The 16227-nt window shown below is 37.7% G+C and overlaps 1 long non-coding RNA gene and 1 other non-coding gene across 27 annotated transcripts; one reads left to right on the forward strand and one right to left on the reverse strand.

Annotated features, from left to right (window-relative positions):
- Positions 1 to 3961: 3961 nt before the first annotated feature.
- LOC112766738 (uncharacterized) lies at positions 3962 to 8126 on the forward strand. Of its 26 annotated transcripts, none has more exons than XR_011875446.1 (10): positions 3967 to 4353; positions 4783 to 4871; positions 5468 to 5766; positions 5915 to 5965; positions 6089 to 6175; positions 6381 to 6502; positions 6589 to 6841; positions 7514 to 7580; positions 7736 to 7794; positions 7962 to 8110. It is a non-coding gene; the product is annotated as an uncharacterized lncRNA (long non-coding RNA). The 26 variants fall into 26 exon arrangements; XR_011875451.1 differs by having other exon boundaries at positions 3969 to 4353; positions 6589 to 6664; positions 7962 to 8098; XR_011875439.1 differs by having other exon boundaries at positions 3963 to 4353; positions 6589 to 7580; positions 7962 to 8125.
- Positions 8127 to 11879: 3753 nt separating this feature from the next.
- Positions 11880 to 11983, reverse strand: LOC112768788 (small nucleolar RNA R71). The gene has a single exon (XR_003186177.1). It is a non-coding gene; the product is annotated as a small nucleolar RNA R71 (small nucleolar RNA).
- Positions 11984 to 16227: the final 4244 nt, after the last annotated feature.

Here is a 16227-nt window from a genome sequence, read left to right on the forward strand (position 1 = left end):
CGACAAATAATCCTCGAATCAAATTTTAAAGAATTGGTTGTCACAAAGTTTAACCCCAATGAAAGTAACCGAAGTATTCAAACCTCGGGTCGTCTCACAAGGAATGGGCAGACATGTGCATCAATATAGGTTTGAATTCCGGGGTTGGAAGTCATGATAATGGAATTAAACTAATAGACTTAACAAGCAAGAAATCTTAAAGTGCAAGAAACTAAATCAAGTAACTAAATCAAGAGAACATATGATCTACTTCTACTCTAGAATTAAGCAATTAACTAAAACGAGAACTAAACAAATGAGATTTTTAGTTTTCAAATGTAAATAATAAAAGGAACTCTTGGCTAAGCATAGGAATTGGGGTCACCATCCTTGTCTACAACTATAAATTGCCAATTATGAGGAACCAAACTCACTAAGTCTACCTCCAAGAGCCTTAAGTACGTAATATCTACTCCTAAACTTGAGGTACGTCAAGTGGCTTGGTCAATCTCAACCCATAAGTCCTAACCAATCTACTAATTAAATTAGTAGTGGGTTAGTGTCAATGGGTGTCAACTTGACCACAAGGGTTCTCCAATCAACAATTCAATAAGACCCAATGACTCAAGGTCATCCAATTCTTATAGCTTAAGCCAAGAGTAAAGAGAACTACTCCATAATCAAAGGAAATATTTTATCAAACACATGGGGTGCATTAACAAAAGACATTCAAATTGCAAATAAATTGGAAATTGAAAGTACCCACTAACAATTATCAATATAAAACTACTCAATTAACACTATTAATCATAGAAAACATCAATGTAACATTAACATTTCAAGATCCACAAGATGAATAGAAAATGGAAAATAACAAGGAAACATAAATCAAACACAAGATCTCAACAAATTATACTAGGGAATTCAAATTAAGTAATCAAAACTAGAAATCAACAAAACTACTTCTACTCTAGAATTAAGCAATTAACTAAAACGAGAACTAAACAAATGAGATTTTTAGTTTTCAAATGTGAATAATAAAAGGAACTCTTAGCTAAGCATAGGAATTGGGGTCACCATCCTTGTCTACAACTATAAATTGCCAATTATGAGGAACCAAACTCACTAAGTCTACCTCCAAGAGCCTTAAGTACGTAATATCTACTCCTAAACTTGAGGTACGTCAAGTGGCTTGGTCAATCTCAACCCATAAGTCCTAACCAATCTACTAATTAAATTAGTAGTGGGTTAGTGTCAATGGGTGTCAACTTGACCACAAGGGTTCTCCAATCAACAATTCAATAAGACCCAATGACTCAAGGTCATCCAATTCTTATAGCTTAAGCCAAGAGTAAAGAGAACTACTCCATAATCAAAGGAAACATTTTATCAAACACATGGGGTGCATTAACAAAAGACATTCAAATTGCAAATAAATTGGAAATTGAAAGTACCCACTAACAATTATCAATATAAAACTACTCAATTAACACTATTAATCATAGAAAACATCAATGTAACATTAACAATTCAAGATCCACAAGATGAATAGAAAATGGAAAATAACAAGGAAACATAAATCTAACACAAGATCTCAACAAATTATACTAGGAAATTCAAATTAAGTAATCAAAACTAGAAATCAACAAAACCCAATTCAAAATGCAACAAGGGAAGATAAAATCAAACTAGATCTAGAGAGGAATAAGAGTTTCTCTCTCTAGAAGAAAAAAACCAAAAACTAGCAAAAATTGTGTCTAAGTGTGTAATGGATGATCCCCCACTTTCCCCCTAGAGTTCCTGGGTCTTTTCCATGCAGAACCAGTTTGAATTTGGGCCTGTTGAGCCTCAGAAATCGCCAGGCACGATTTCTTTAATGAGGTCACGTGCAGCTCGTCACGCGTACGCGTCATCCACGCGTGCGTTTCGTCTAAATTTCGCAATCCACGCGTACGCGGCAAGCACGCGTGCGCGTCGATGGAGATTTCGCCAATCCACGCGGATGCGCCACTCTTCGCGTGCCATACCCATCTTCCTACACCCACACGTGCACGTAAGGTGTGCGTGCGCGTCGCAGCTGATTTCCCAAAATCTAATTCTTCATGTTCTTTCCACTTGTGCATGCTTTCTTTCTCTCTTCTAGGCCATTCTTGCCTTGTAAACTCTGAAATCACTCAACAAACATATCACGGTATCGAATGGTAATAAAAGAGGATCAAAATATGGCACATTTAAGGAAAAAGAAGCATGTTTTCCATCATGAAGCAATATTAGGAAGAGAACACAAAACCATGCAATTCTTGTGAATAAGTGTGGAAAATATTGACAAAATCCCCCAAATTCTACACAATATAAACCACAAAATTGAGATTTATCAAACCTCCCCACACTTAAACCGAGCATGTCCTCATGCTAAAAAAAAAAATAAAAAGACCAAAGACCGTGGGAGGAAAGGATTCATGAAGTGCGAATTATCTATGTAAATGCATATAACTAATGTAAAGGTACCTATCTACTTGGTCAAGGGTAAATCCATCCTCCAAGAACGCATATGAGCATATAGGGCTAAGGTGACATGTAGTCCATGAATTCTACCAATTTGAACATCAAAATGAAGTGCATATAACTTGTGAGATGAACGCTTGCGAAAGCCAGGGACAAGGAGTTGAGCATCGAACCCTCACCGGAAGTGTATCCGCTCTATTCGCTCTATTCGCTCAAGTGTATAGGGTTCGTCACTCAATCCTCCCCTAATCATGCTTTCCAAGATTTGTCTTTCATCTAACAATTAACAATTACTCAATGCATGCATACAAGTATTATGAGGTCTTGTTAATAGGTTGTAATGGGGCTAGGGTAAAGGTAGGAATGTATATGGTCAAGTGAGCTTGAAATTTGAATCCTTGATTAACATAAGATCTCACCAAACACATAAAATAACCCATATAATTCTAATACAATACCTAGCTACCCATGGTTCCCATTTTTTTCATATACTCATGCATTCTCTTTAGTTCACATTCCATATGCATTGTTATTGTTACTTTACCTTGGGGAATTTTGTCCCCTTTTTATTGCTTTCTTTTTCTATATTTTTGTTTCTTTTATTGTCCTGTTTCTTTTTCTTTACATTCCTTTTCCTTCATTCTATATATATTGCTTGTCCCCTTTTTGGGGTTTCATGTACAAAAATTCTAATGCATATGGTTCAATCATTCAATACATGAGTATGTTCCCAATTCCCATAATTTTCAATTACAAATACAAAGACATACCTTTACATCTACCCAAGTTCCCAAGTACACCCTCCCAGTTGTATGATACACACTCTCACTCACCTAAGCTAATCAAGGATCCAAATCCAGGGACGTTCATTGTTTTTTGCTTAGGGGTGTTGATGTGCTCAATTTAAGAACAAAAAGGGTTTATCATGGGCTCAAAACTGGTTAGCAACGGTAGATAAAAGGGTTAAGGCTGTTTGGGAAAAGTGACTGTTGAAATGATGGCCTCAATCATGTAAATGCATCCATACACAAAATAATGGATATATAGAATCAGACAAAGCAAGGATTGCAATCATAGAGAGAGTAATTGATGCCAGGGCATTTTGGCCAGTTTCACTGACCTTCTCTTTACTGTTTTTAGGGTAGTTTCATGCATTTCCTTAGGAAATAAGCTAGTTTTGGGTAGATATTCATTTACATCTTGATTCAAGCATACATTGTGCACTTTACATGATTTCATGAGGATTTTGCATGAATTTAATGACAAATTGGATGTTGCATTTCCCATGACTTGGACTAGAACTTTGATGCACTTTATTGCTTGATTTCAGGACAAAGGAAGCAAAGAAGAACCATATTAGTTGCTACGTTAGTTATACTAACGTTAACACTAACGTGGAACACTACAAAAAAAAGAGCACAAAATGGCAGCAACATAATGGCGTTTCTATAAAACTGCCATTATATTCATAAATTAAGGCGATTTATGCAGCTGCCATAATTTGCTTCCAGAAAGCAGTGGTTTTTTGGTGTTTTTGACAGATTTAAACGCCATTACTTACTCTGCTTCACTGATATAAAAATTCTTCTATTTCATTAATAAAGATTGTGCTATTTAATCGAACCTCCATCGCAATGTGAGAAACCTAGAATAAACTCCATCGCAACATGAGATCTGTAATCTCATCCACGAGGCTCTCCTCTGGCGGCAAGCTCCTCCATCAATGCTTTTCTTCTAGTTGCGATCTCCTCCTTCAACGTTTCACTCCATCAACGTTTCACTTCAATCGATGGATCTGCTGTGTGATTTTTCCTGCTCCACCGTGTTGTCTTCTGTGAAGCTTCTCCTTCTCCATCTTCGTTGAATTAGGTTTATATACAAATCCACATTCTCTTCTTTTAATTACTCATACTTTGTTTTGCAAATTGTTACTACTTCTATTTCTGTAATTTTAGGTTTTGATTTTCTTCCTTGTTAGCAGAAATTGGGGGTAAGGTCTTCATGTAATTTCTTCGATTTCTTCTTACATGCGTGTATACAAATTTGCATTCTCTTTGCGGTTTTGATTTGTAAATATGCTCTCGGTTGGTGCTTTACTGATTTGCATAGCACGTGTTTGATGAATTGCTTGAATGCTTATTTTTTTTGTTTATGCATTTATTTAATCATTGTTGTATGTGACATATTGCAGACATATCAACAAATTCTTTTATTAGCTTGAAACTTGTTTTTGTGCTTTGTTAAGTTATTTGCTTTAGAGAACAATGAAGTTATTAACAATGGGGTTGTTTTATATAGATAAATAGATTTGGAACTATTTAGAAGATGCATGGAAGCTACTTAAATAAGAGCCACTTGAAGATAGACATCATCTTTTCATTCATCTGGTGAGTATTAACATGCTGAACTTAAATAGTGCTTGTGACCTTGAAATAATTAGTTTAAATTTAGTATTAGCATGCAGTTTTCTTATCAGCAGAAGTTGTTGCAGTAGCTGCAAAAGCTTTAACGCCAAAGCAACATGGTCCTGGTGGTTTACCACTTCCACTCACCAAGTAATTCACACAAGGCTTTAGGTTCCTAATCACATCACTGCATGATGAAATTGTAGCCTCAGAACTAGTTACTGAGGTCACTAAAATCATAAGAACACGTGTAGCAGAAACTAATTTCATGCTTATTTAATTAATTGTTATATGTGGTGGTGCTGATGGTGGTTTCAATTTGCATTGTTGGTCCATGTTTAGACATTTTTATAGGATCGGAGGAAGCTAAAAACTGCAAGTAAAAATAATTGTTAAAATAAAATTGTTAAATAGAGTACAAGAAAGATGAGTTTGATTTTGATTGTATAAGAAATTGTTAAAATTTCAAGGTTAGGTGAAAGTATTGAAGAAGGGGTTATTCAGTTTCAACAAGTAATATAAATTGCACAAGATAATTGGTGCATATATAAATATTTTACGGTTTTCAAATCATGTAGGGATTTGATCATTATGGACATTTAATTCTGTGCTGGCTGGTAGTAAACTTTGTAAGGGTTGTTTATCACTATTGCACACTTTGTTAGTAGTGGTGACAATGAACCATCGAGGAGCAGAAGTGGTGCTAAGGAATAAGGAGTGGATCATCAAGAGCCCATAACACACACACACACACACACACCCTGTGTTCTGTGTCTTGGAGATGGCAATGGCAATGGCACTTCTTTGCAGACTTTCAACTTCCATGGACAAGCCTTTACGTCCTCTCTTCAGTGCAGGCACCACTGTTTACTACAAGGTCTTCTTTAATCAAATTTCCAACCATATATGCTTTATATTATATTATTATCTTTATAATAATAAATATTCATATTCATAATATTCTATGCTCCCCTACCTTAACCAATTAAATACTTGCCATTCCTTTCCCTTGCTTTTGAATGTAGTCCTCTTTACCTGATGAAGCTGTTTACGACAAAGAAAAATCCCGAGTTTCGGTAAGCTTATTATATAATTACAGTTAATGTTATGCATATCTAGATATACATATTGTTTCAACTTTCAAGCAGAAAGGAAGAAAAATCATACTTCTATTGTAATATATTGATTTGCCTTTGCAGTGGCCAAAGCAATTGAATGCTTTACTTGAGGAAGTTGATCTTGAAATTGCTGATATAATTGAGCTAGAGAAAGCTAGATAATGGAAGGTAATATATTAGTTTATTATTACTTGCATCTTTGCCAGGGATATAGAAAATCTTGAAAAAAATAATGCAACTATCTGAGTTTATGCAAAACATTTGAATGTTTTATTGCCTATCATATATGATGATTGATGAGATGATGGTAGAGTTTTGCTTTCCAGTTTTCACCACATATATGGATTGACTTCTTGTTTTTGTTTTTGTGAAGGGGCTAGAAGTCATACCCTTAAAAAATTTCACCTCTGTCTCTGTGATGGAAGCTGTAGGGTCTATCATGACAAACAAATACAGTGAGGGATATCCTGGTGCTAGTTACTATGGTGGAAATGAGTTTGTCACTCTTTCGCTTTCTTTTATATGAGTGTCACATTGAAATATTGAATCAATTTAATGATTTTTTATCTTTCTTATTTCAGGTATATTGACATGGCTGAAACACTATGCCAGAAGCGTGCCTTGGAAGCGTTCTGGTTGGATCCAGCGAGATGAGAGGTAATCACACAACACTAACATAGTACCTGATTTGTTAATAAATGACTGGACAGCTTCTTTCTATTTTTTAATACCAAATCATGGCTTGAGCGAAGGAAAAGCCACCCTCTATATATGTTACCTAGCGAAGCAAGGACCAATAAGGAGTAGAAGGAAATTACGCTAGCTGGAACTTCAGTAATGATAACCCTGATCCTTTCTTCCTATAAATCCAATTGCTATATAAGATATGATCTATAGTCATTTTTATAAATGAAAAAAAAGACAGTAATTTAATTAGTTTCTTAAAATTAATGTTCACAAACTAGCTCTTGCTTTATTTAAGATGGCTTAATCAGAAATTTATACACTGTTTATGATTAAAACAATGATAGGAACAATCTAAAACACATGTATTTCAATGGATGTTGCAGTAATGATGACTAATGAATTGCTTAATAGTATAACTTATATATCTATAATATAGCATGAATTCAATGGCTCCAATAATACAATATTATTGTTGAAAACAATTTGTGACTTGCAAGCCTCTCTGGAATTAAGATGTATATACTAATTATTATATATGATGCACTGGAAACAAAGAACAGGAAAAATAATATGTGATGGAACTTGTGTAAATATATGAAAATTAAACTATATATATATAAAATGTATGTCTTATACATGATTTTCATACTATCTTAATTTGATTTTTAATATAAAAGATACAAACACTTTTCCTTTGCATTTTGCATGTTTCGAGTGTCCAAATAACCAGTTCTAAGAACAGCAAAAATTAACTGATATACTAGACACAAAAGTAAAGTTTCTGAAGCTTATAACCAGAAATCTTCAATAAACGTACAGGGGAAGAGCATGGTAGAAGTGGTTCTTAGTGAAGGAAGATTATTTTCTTGGACATGGGTTTGGCTTGGTGAGTTTCCTTGGTTTTTACTTTACAACCTTGGGGTATCTGCAGTATGCTCTTGTACTTCATGGCGTTGGTTGTTGTAGTTATTTGCTAAGGGAGAGCAGTTAGTGTTTGTTGTATCTGTATAACCTGCAAAAGTCTAGCTATCTTTCTTGCAGTGGCAATGAGCGTCGCGTCTAGCTAGTATAACATTGGATCAACTCCTGGATCTATTCAGGTCAAATATTAAATATCTCATGTTATATACATGGATATATAAACAAGATTACTGTCTGGTTGTTCTAAATTCTCATTTTTTGTTTAAATTTATTTTGCGCTGTCCAAGTTAATGGTTTATCTATTTATTCTTTTTTATTTTGTTTTTAAATTATATTTTTGTTGTAGGAATTGGATCAAGATAGTGAGATTCCATCGCCAAAAGAGTTAGAAAGTAGATCTTTGGAAGCGAATAATAGAGCAGTGTGATTTTTTTAATGATAGAGACTTGATGTATTAATAGTTACATATTAAGACTTCCAATACTTTATTTGTATAGGAGTTATTATTTTTTATTTCCAATACTAAAATATTATATATTATGTTTAATATTTTATTTATGAGTTATGTATATTTTGTTGATGAGTTATGATTTCTTATTATTGTGAAATTTTAAACAAAAAAATTATTTGTTTAACACGATAAAAACTATCATTTTAAACGATAAAAAAAATTACTTTTACCCAGTAAAAAAGGGCAATATTTAACTGTCATTTTAAATAACATGAAATGTCATTTTAACCTGATAAAAACGGCGGTTTCAAATGCCATTTTAACCAATAAAAATGACACTGTCAGAGTAAAAACGACGGTTCAAAAATGCCATTTTAACCAACAAAAAGTCACTTGGTTAGGGTAAAAACGGCGGTTCAAAAATGCCGTTTTAACCAACCAAAATGCCACTCTGTCAGGGTAATAATGGCGGTTCAAACTGCCGTTTTAACCTATCCAAAAACCGCCGTTTTAACCCAGGAAATAACGGCGGTTTGAACTGCCATTTTAACCGATTCAAAAACCGCCGTTTTAACCCAGGAAATAACGGCGGTTTGAACCGTCGTTTTAACCTATTCAAAAACCGCCGTAATAACCAGAATGGCGCCCAGAATTACGTCGGTTTACAAAACCGCCATTCTTGGTAATAATGGCGGTTCAAACCGCCGTAAATACCAAAAAAAAACCGCCGTTTTTACCAAATTTTTTTGTAGTGGAATGGGAGTAACTTGCAAAGTTAATGAGAAAAGTCATTGCCAATAACGCTCTCGAAGCCATCATTGCCCACGTTAAGAGTCACGTTAACTAAGCTAACGTGAATTCTAATGTGGAAGAAAGGAAATGGAGCCAACGTTAGTGACACTTAACATTATCACTAACGTTGGACCAAGCTCATAAGTGGCCACGTTAGTTGCCACATTAACTTAGTTAACGTGGCCTCTAACGTTAAGAAGAAAAGGGGGACGCCAACGTTAGTGTCATTCGACATTCTCACTAACGTTGGCCAAGTCACAAGAAGCCACGTTAACTCCCACGTTAACCTAGTTAACATGGAAGCTAACGTGAAGAAACTAGGTGGTCGACAACGTTAGTGACACCAAACATTGTCACTAATGTTGGGATGAACACACACTATCCCCAAGAGGCCACGTTAACTCCCACGTTAACCTATTTAACGTGGAAGTTAACGTGGAGAAGAAAGGTTGTCGACAACGTTAGTGACACCAAACATTGTCACTAACGTTGGAAGGAGCCAACACAAGCCACAATGAGCCACGTTAACTCCCACGTTAACTTAGTTAACGTGGAAGCTAACGTGAGGAGAGGGATGATGAGCCAACGTTAGTGACATTCAACTTTGTCACTAACGTTGGAGATGGCTAGCACAGCCACGTTAGAAGCCATGTTAACCTAGTTAACGTGGACTCTAACGTGGGAGCTAAGGGGCACATTGGAACGTTAGTGACAATGTTAAGTGTCACTAACGTTCTCGAAGGTTGGCAAGCCTACGTTAAAAGAGCCACGTTAACTAAGTTAACGTGGACTCTAACGTAGGGAAGGGGAAGGCTTCTCAACATTATTGGGAAAGTTGAGTCCCAATAACGTGCGCGAAGGACAAAGAGGCAACGCTAGTGGCAACGTTTGTGCCACTAACGTTGAGGTTAACGTGGCTCTTACTTGGGTGAGGAACATTAGGGAAAAACTTGAAAGTAACTAACGTTCTCCAACCCATATTTTCACTGAACGTTAACACCACTAACGTCCTGAGCTAAAGTCTCTGCCCACTTCACACTTTCTCTCTGCAAGTAAAGCCAAGCCCAATGAAGAAAATAACTGCTTCAAACTCAAGATCCAAAGGCCCAGACCCAAGACTTGAAGAACCAACTAGAAGAGTAGAAGAGTAGTATATATAGGAGTAGCTTTGAATTATTTGGAGAGTGGGAAATTATAGGGAGCCTCTGGGCATAGAACTACTCTCTGTATTTACTTTCTCTGCACTTCTAGTATCATCATGTATTCTCCATCTTTGGTTTCATTTTCCAGAGCTATGAACAACTAAACCCCTTTCATTGGGTTAGGGAGCTCTGTTGTAATTTGATGGATCAATACTAGTTTTCACTATTCTTCTTCTCTCTTTTCTCTTGATTTTACTTGAAAGCTTTCGATCTTCATCTAATTGGGTAGTTATCTTGGAAAAGAAGCTATTCATACTTGGATCTCTTCTGAACCTTGAAAGAGGAATGAAGAGATCATGCTAGAAATGCTTTCTCATGCTGGACCAAATTGGGTTTGGATGGATATGTGACTATAATCCTCTTAACACTTGATTTGGGAAATGCATGTGGTATAATCAGTGACCATACTTCATCTCTTCTCATGAGCAATTGACCAAGGAATTGGCTATTGATCAAGATTTGAGAGATTGAATTACAAGAAATTGTAATTCAATCACTTAAGATTGCCAAGGAGATCAATGAGTGCATTGATTGAGGAAGAGATGAAAATGAAATTGATCTGGAGAATGCAACATCTCCTAAGCCCAATGAACCCCTTATTTCTGATCTTACCCATTCTCTTTAATTTCTGTTACTTACTTTTATGAGCAATTCCCCATTCCCATTTACAATTCTGCAATTTACTTTTAGTCATTTACTTTCAGTTCTTTAATTCTAGCATTTACTTTTTCTGTCATTTACCTTTCCGCCATTTTATTTTCTGCAATTCTAAACTCAAATACTGGATTCACTCAACTAGAACATTCCTCTAATTAAAGTTGCTTGATCAATCAATCCTTGTGGGATTCGACCTCACTCTATTGTGAGTTTTTACTTGACGACAATTCGGTACACTTGCCGAAGGAAATTTGTTATGAGACAAGTTTTCCGTGCATCAAGTTTATGGCGCCGTTGCCGGGGATTGATTGTGCATCAACAATGATTAAATTGGAGGATAACTAGATTGAGCATTTTATTTTTTGTTTGATTTAATTTTCTGTTTGAGTTATTTACTTTCTGTTTTAGTTAATTTCTTCCCTTCCCCTTACTTTTTCTTTGTTATTTACCATTCATTTCACTAACCCACTAACTGTTTGATATATTGCATCACTCACACTAACAGTAATTCTGACAGATATACTTTCTGCACCTATTCTCTTTGCTTGTACTTGTTGGTTGTATGACAGGAAGAAGAAGCGGGGCTTCAACTTCTTTTGATTCTGAACCTGAGAGAACCTTCCTTGGACTAAGAAGGGAGGCAAGAGAAAAATGTGTAGTTGGTGCTGAAGAAAAGGAGGAACACTTTGAGGAATACTTTGAACCAAACATGGAAGAAAACATGGAAAACCATCACGAAGAAGTGACTCACAACTATGGCGGAAGAGGTCGAGCAAATCATGCTGGGGAGGATAGAAGAGTTTTAGGCTCTTACATCAATCCAAACCCAGGAAACTGTGGAAGTAGCATTCAAAAGCCAACCATCCATGCCAACAATTTTGAACTAAAACCATAGCTCATCACCCTTGTTCAGAACAACTGTTCGTTCGGAGGAAGTGTCCAAGAAGACCCCAATCAACATCTAACCACCTTCCTGAGAATATGTGACACAGTGAAATCTAATGGTGTTCATCCTGACGCCTATAGACTGCTCTTATTTCCATTCTCACTCAAGGATAAGGCAGCCAAGTGGCTGGAATCTTTCCCAAAGGAGAGCTTGACAACTTGGAAAGATGTGGTGAACAAATTCTTAGCAAGATTTTACCCCCCTCAACAAATCAATAGGCTGAGAGCTGAGGTCCAAACTTTCAGGCAACAAGATGGTGAGACTCTGTATGAAGCATGGGAGAGGTTTAAAGACCTAACAAGGAGGTGTCCACCTGACATGTTCAATGAATGGGTGCAGCTGCACATTTTCTATGAAGGGCTCTCCTATGAGTCAAAGAAGGCAGTAGACTATTCATCTGGAGGATCTTTGAACAAGAAGAAGACCATTGAGGAGGCCATAGATGTCATTAAAACTGTAGCAGAGAACGACTACTTCTATGCCTCTGAAAGAGGGAACACAAGAGGAGTAATGGAGCTAAACAATGTAGATGCTCTGCTGGCCCAAAACAAGCTCATTACCCAGCAGCTGGCTGACCTCACCAAGAAGATGAAGAGGAACCAAGTAGCAGCAATCTCCACTTCATCAACAACCCAAGAAGGAGTGAATGAAGAAGCAGAGGGTAGTCAAGAGCAAGCCAACTACATTGGGAATTCACCTAGGCAAAACCATGATCCATACTCCAAGACCTACAACCTTGGATGGAGGAATCACCCAAACTTTGGGTGGGGAAATCAACAAGACCAAAGCCTTGATCAAAGACGCCCAAATCCAAACAATGCAGCCACCAACACTTCACATCTAGACCATATCAACACCCCCATAACAACACCTCTCCACATTCATATCAAGGCCAGAATAACCCTCCTCAACCTGACCTATCATCATTTGATGAAAGAATCTCAATGATTGAGAATCTACTTGAAGGCATAGGCAAGGAGATTCAAGACAACAAGGTGTTCAAGGAGGAAGTGCGAGCCAGTTTCAAGAACCAGGGAGACACAATCAAGAGGTTGGAATCTCAAGTGGGGTATCTCTCTGAACAAATTCCCAAACCCACAGATGGATTCCCAAGTGACACAGAGAAGAATTTGAGAGGTGAAACAAAGAAAGTAAGATGGAAAGATTGCAAGATGGTCACTATAAGTGATAAGGAGACTGAGGACAAGCCAAGCAAGCTGTCAGAACAACCTGAAGATACCTCAGTAGAGAAGAAGGGAAAAGATCATCAAGAACCAAAAATCTAACAACAGGAGCTACTGAGACTCTATGCACCTTTTCCCCAACTGCTCAATGGTGCTGTGGAGAAGAGAATATACTCAAGGTTTCTAGATTTGTTTGCATCTCTACATGTCAACATACCATTCATCAAGACTATTCAACAAATGCCCGCGTACATCAAGTATATGAAGGAGCTGCTTTCCAGGAAAAGCTCACTCAAAGGAGGCCAAACTATAGTGATGAATGATGAGCGGATAATTTATACGCTTTTTGACATTGTTTTTAGTATGTTTTTAGTAGGATCTAGTTACTTTTAGGGATGTTTTCCTTAGTTTTTATGTTAAATTCACATTTCTGGACTTTACTATGAGTTTGTGTGTTTTTCTGTGATTTCAGGTATTTTCTGGCTAAAATTGAGGGACTTGAGCAGAAATTAGATTCAGAGGTTGAAGAAGGACTGCTGATGCTGTTGGATTCTGACCTCCCTGCACTCAAAATGGATTTTCTGGAGCTACAGAACTCGAAATGGCACGCTTCCAATTGCGTTGGAAAGTCGACATCCAGGGCTTTCCAGCAATATATAATAGTCCATGCTTTGGCCAAGTTTAGACAACGCAAACGGGCGTTCAACGCCATTTTTCTGCCCAAATCTGGCGTCCAGCGCCAGAAAAGGATCCAAAACCAGAGTTGAACGCCCAAACTGGCACAAAAGCTGGCATTCAACTCTAAGAAGGACCTCTACACGTGCAACACTCAAAGCTCAGCCCAAGCACACACCAAGTGGGCCCCGGAAGTGGATTTATGCATCAATTACTTACTTCTGTAAACCCTAGTAGCTAGTTTATTATAAATAGGACATTTTACTATTGTATTTGACATCTTTGGATTATCTTTTGATCATCCGGGATTGTATTTTGATCCTGTTATCACGTTTTAGGGGGCTGGTCATCTCGGCCATGCCTGGACCTTTCACTTATGTATTTTTAACGGTAGAGTTTCTACACTCCATAGATTAAGGTGTGGAGCTCTGCTGTTCCTCAAAGATTAATGCAAAGTACTACTGTTTTCTATTCAATTCATCTTATTTTGCTTCTAAGATATTCATTCGCACTTCAACCTGAATGTGATGAACGTGACAATCATCATCATTCCCTATGAACGCGTGCCTGACAACCACTTCCGTTCTACATTAGAATTGAATGAGTATCTCTTAGATCTCTTAATCAGAATCTTCGTGGCGTAAGCTAGAATGATGGCGGCATTCAAGAGAATCCGGAAGGTCTAAACCTTGTCTGTGGTATTCTGAGTAGGATTCAATGAATGAATGACTGTGACGAGCTCCAAACTCGCGATTGCTGGGCGTTAGTGACAGACGCAAAAGGATAGTAAATCCTATTCCAGCATGATCGAGAACCGACAGATGAATAGCCGTGCCGTGACAGGGTGCGTTGACCATTTTCACTAAGAGGATAAGATGAAGCCATTGACAAGGGTGATGCCTCCAGACGATTAGCCGTGCCGTGACAGGGCATTGGATCATTTTCCCGAGAGATGACCGAAAGTAGCCATTGACAGTGGTGATGTATCACATAAAGCCAGCCATGGAAAGGAGTAAGACTGATTGGATGAAGATAGCAGGAAAGCAGAGGTTCAGAGGAACGAAAGCATCTCCATTCGCTTATCTGAAATTCTCACCAATGAATTACATAAGTATTTCTATCCCTATTTTATTAATTAAATTCAAAAACTCCATAACCATTTGATATCCGCCTGACTGAGATTTACAAGGTGACCATAGCTTGCTTCATACCGACAATCTCCGTGGGATTTGACCCTTACTCACGTAAGGTATTACTTGGACGACCCAGTGCACTTGCTGGTTAGTTATGCGAAGTTGTGAAGATATGTTTAGACCATGGTTCTGTGCATCCGTTTTTGGTGCCATTGCCGGGGAATCAATTTCGAACAACAATTCACAACCTGAGTAGCAATTTCGCATACCAATGAACAAGGAGTGCAGTGCCCTCATTCAACCACAGTTACCTACAAAAAGAAAAGATCTAGGGAGTTTTCATGTCCCCTGTGCCATAGGGGAAACAATGTTTGATAGAGCACTCTACGATTTGGGAGCAAGCATCAACTTAATGCCCTTATCCCTGGTAAAGAGGCTGCAGATCAATGAGATATTGCCCACAGATGTAGTCATCAGGCTGGCTGACAAAACTCAAAAACAAGCAATAGGGGTGGTGGAAAACGTGTTGTTAAAGGTTGGGAAATACTTTCTTCCCACAGACTTTGTCATCTTGGACATGGAAGAGAGTCACACTCACCCAATCATATTGGGAAGACCATTCCTAGCTACAGCCAGAGCATTCATAGATGTGGAGCGAGGGGAGCTAATATTGAGGATCCATGATGAACGACTCAGCTTTAATGTCTTCAAACTCTCACAAGAAGCAGACCAAGAAAACAAAAAATCAAGCAAGGATCATAATGAGATGCTGACAGAGGAAGCAATCACTGAAACACAACCAACCCCTCTGGGAAAGACCTTGGTTGATGAACAACGAAATAAGCAGTTGTCACAACTCAAGAAAAAGCTGGAGGAACCTAAACCACCAGAGACATGTGAAGACAACAACAAAATTCCCTTAGAAGAAGAAGTCACCAAGAGTAAGGCAACATCAAAAGGGACAAAGAAGAAGGTACCAAGAGGGTGGAGGAACAAGAAGATCCCTACAGAGGACTTCTCTCTAGGGGATAAAGTGATCTCAGCTTACTTCCCAGATATCCCCCCTGATCTCCCCACTGTACCATCTCAGTTACCTAAGGTCTTCACTATCAACAGAGTTCTCTCCTTGGAACATGTAGAGATCATTGATACAACCAATGGATATAAGTCCAAGGCAAGAGGGGAGGACTTGAAGCATTATCAACCTCCCTGATGAAGGAGAAACGTCAAGCTAGTGACGTTAAAGAAGCGCTTCATGGGAGGCAACCCATGTTTTATGAGCTTTTACTAGTGAATAAGTCAATATTCATGAATTCCAACCTAAACTTGACAAACACTTGGTGAAATCCTTATATTGCAGTATATAGTGAAGAACAAGTTTGGTGTTCAAAGCATGCCAAGAAAGCATGAATGCAACTGAGAGCATGCTAGTCTTGGAGCTTTGAACAGAACTTTTCATCACAGTGCTCCAAACTAAGTTTGGTGTCACCCCATGGTGCCACCAATGTGCATATAAGGATACACAGTTAGTTAGTTAGTTAGTTGGAGTTCATGAATAAACAAAATCTTTTC

Source organism: Arachis hypogaea, chromosome 17, assembly GCF_003086295.3.
Source record: "Arachis hypogaea cultivar Tifrunner chromosome 17, arahy.Tifrunner.gnm2.J5K5, whole genome shotgun sequence".
NCBI lineage: Eukaryota > Viridiplantae > Streptophyta > Magnoliopsida > Fabales > Fabaceae > Arachis > Arachis hypogaea.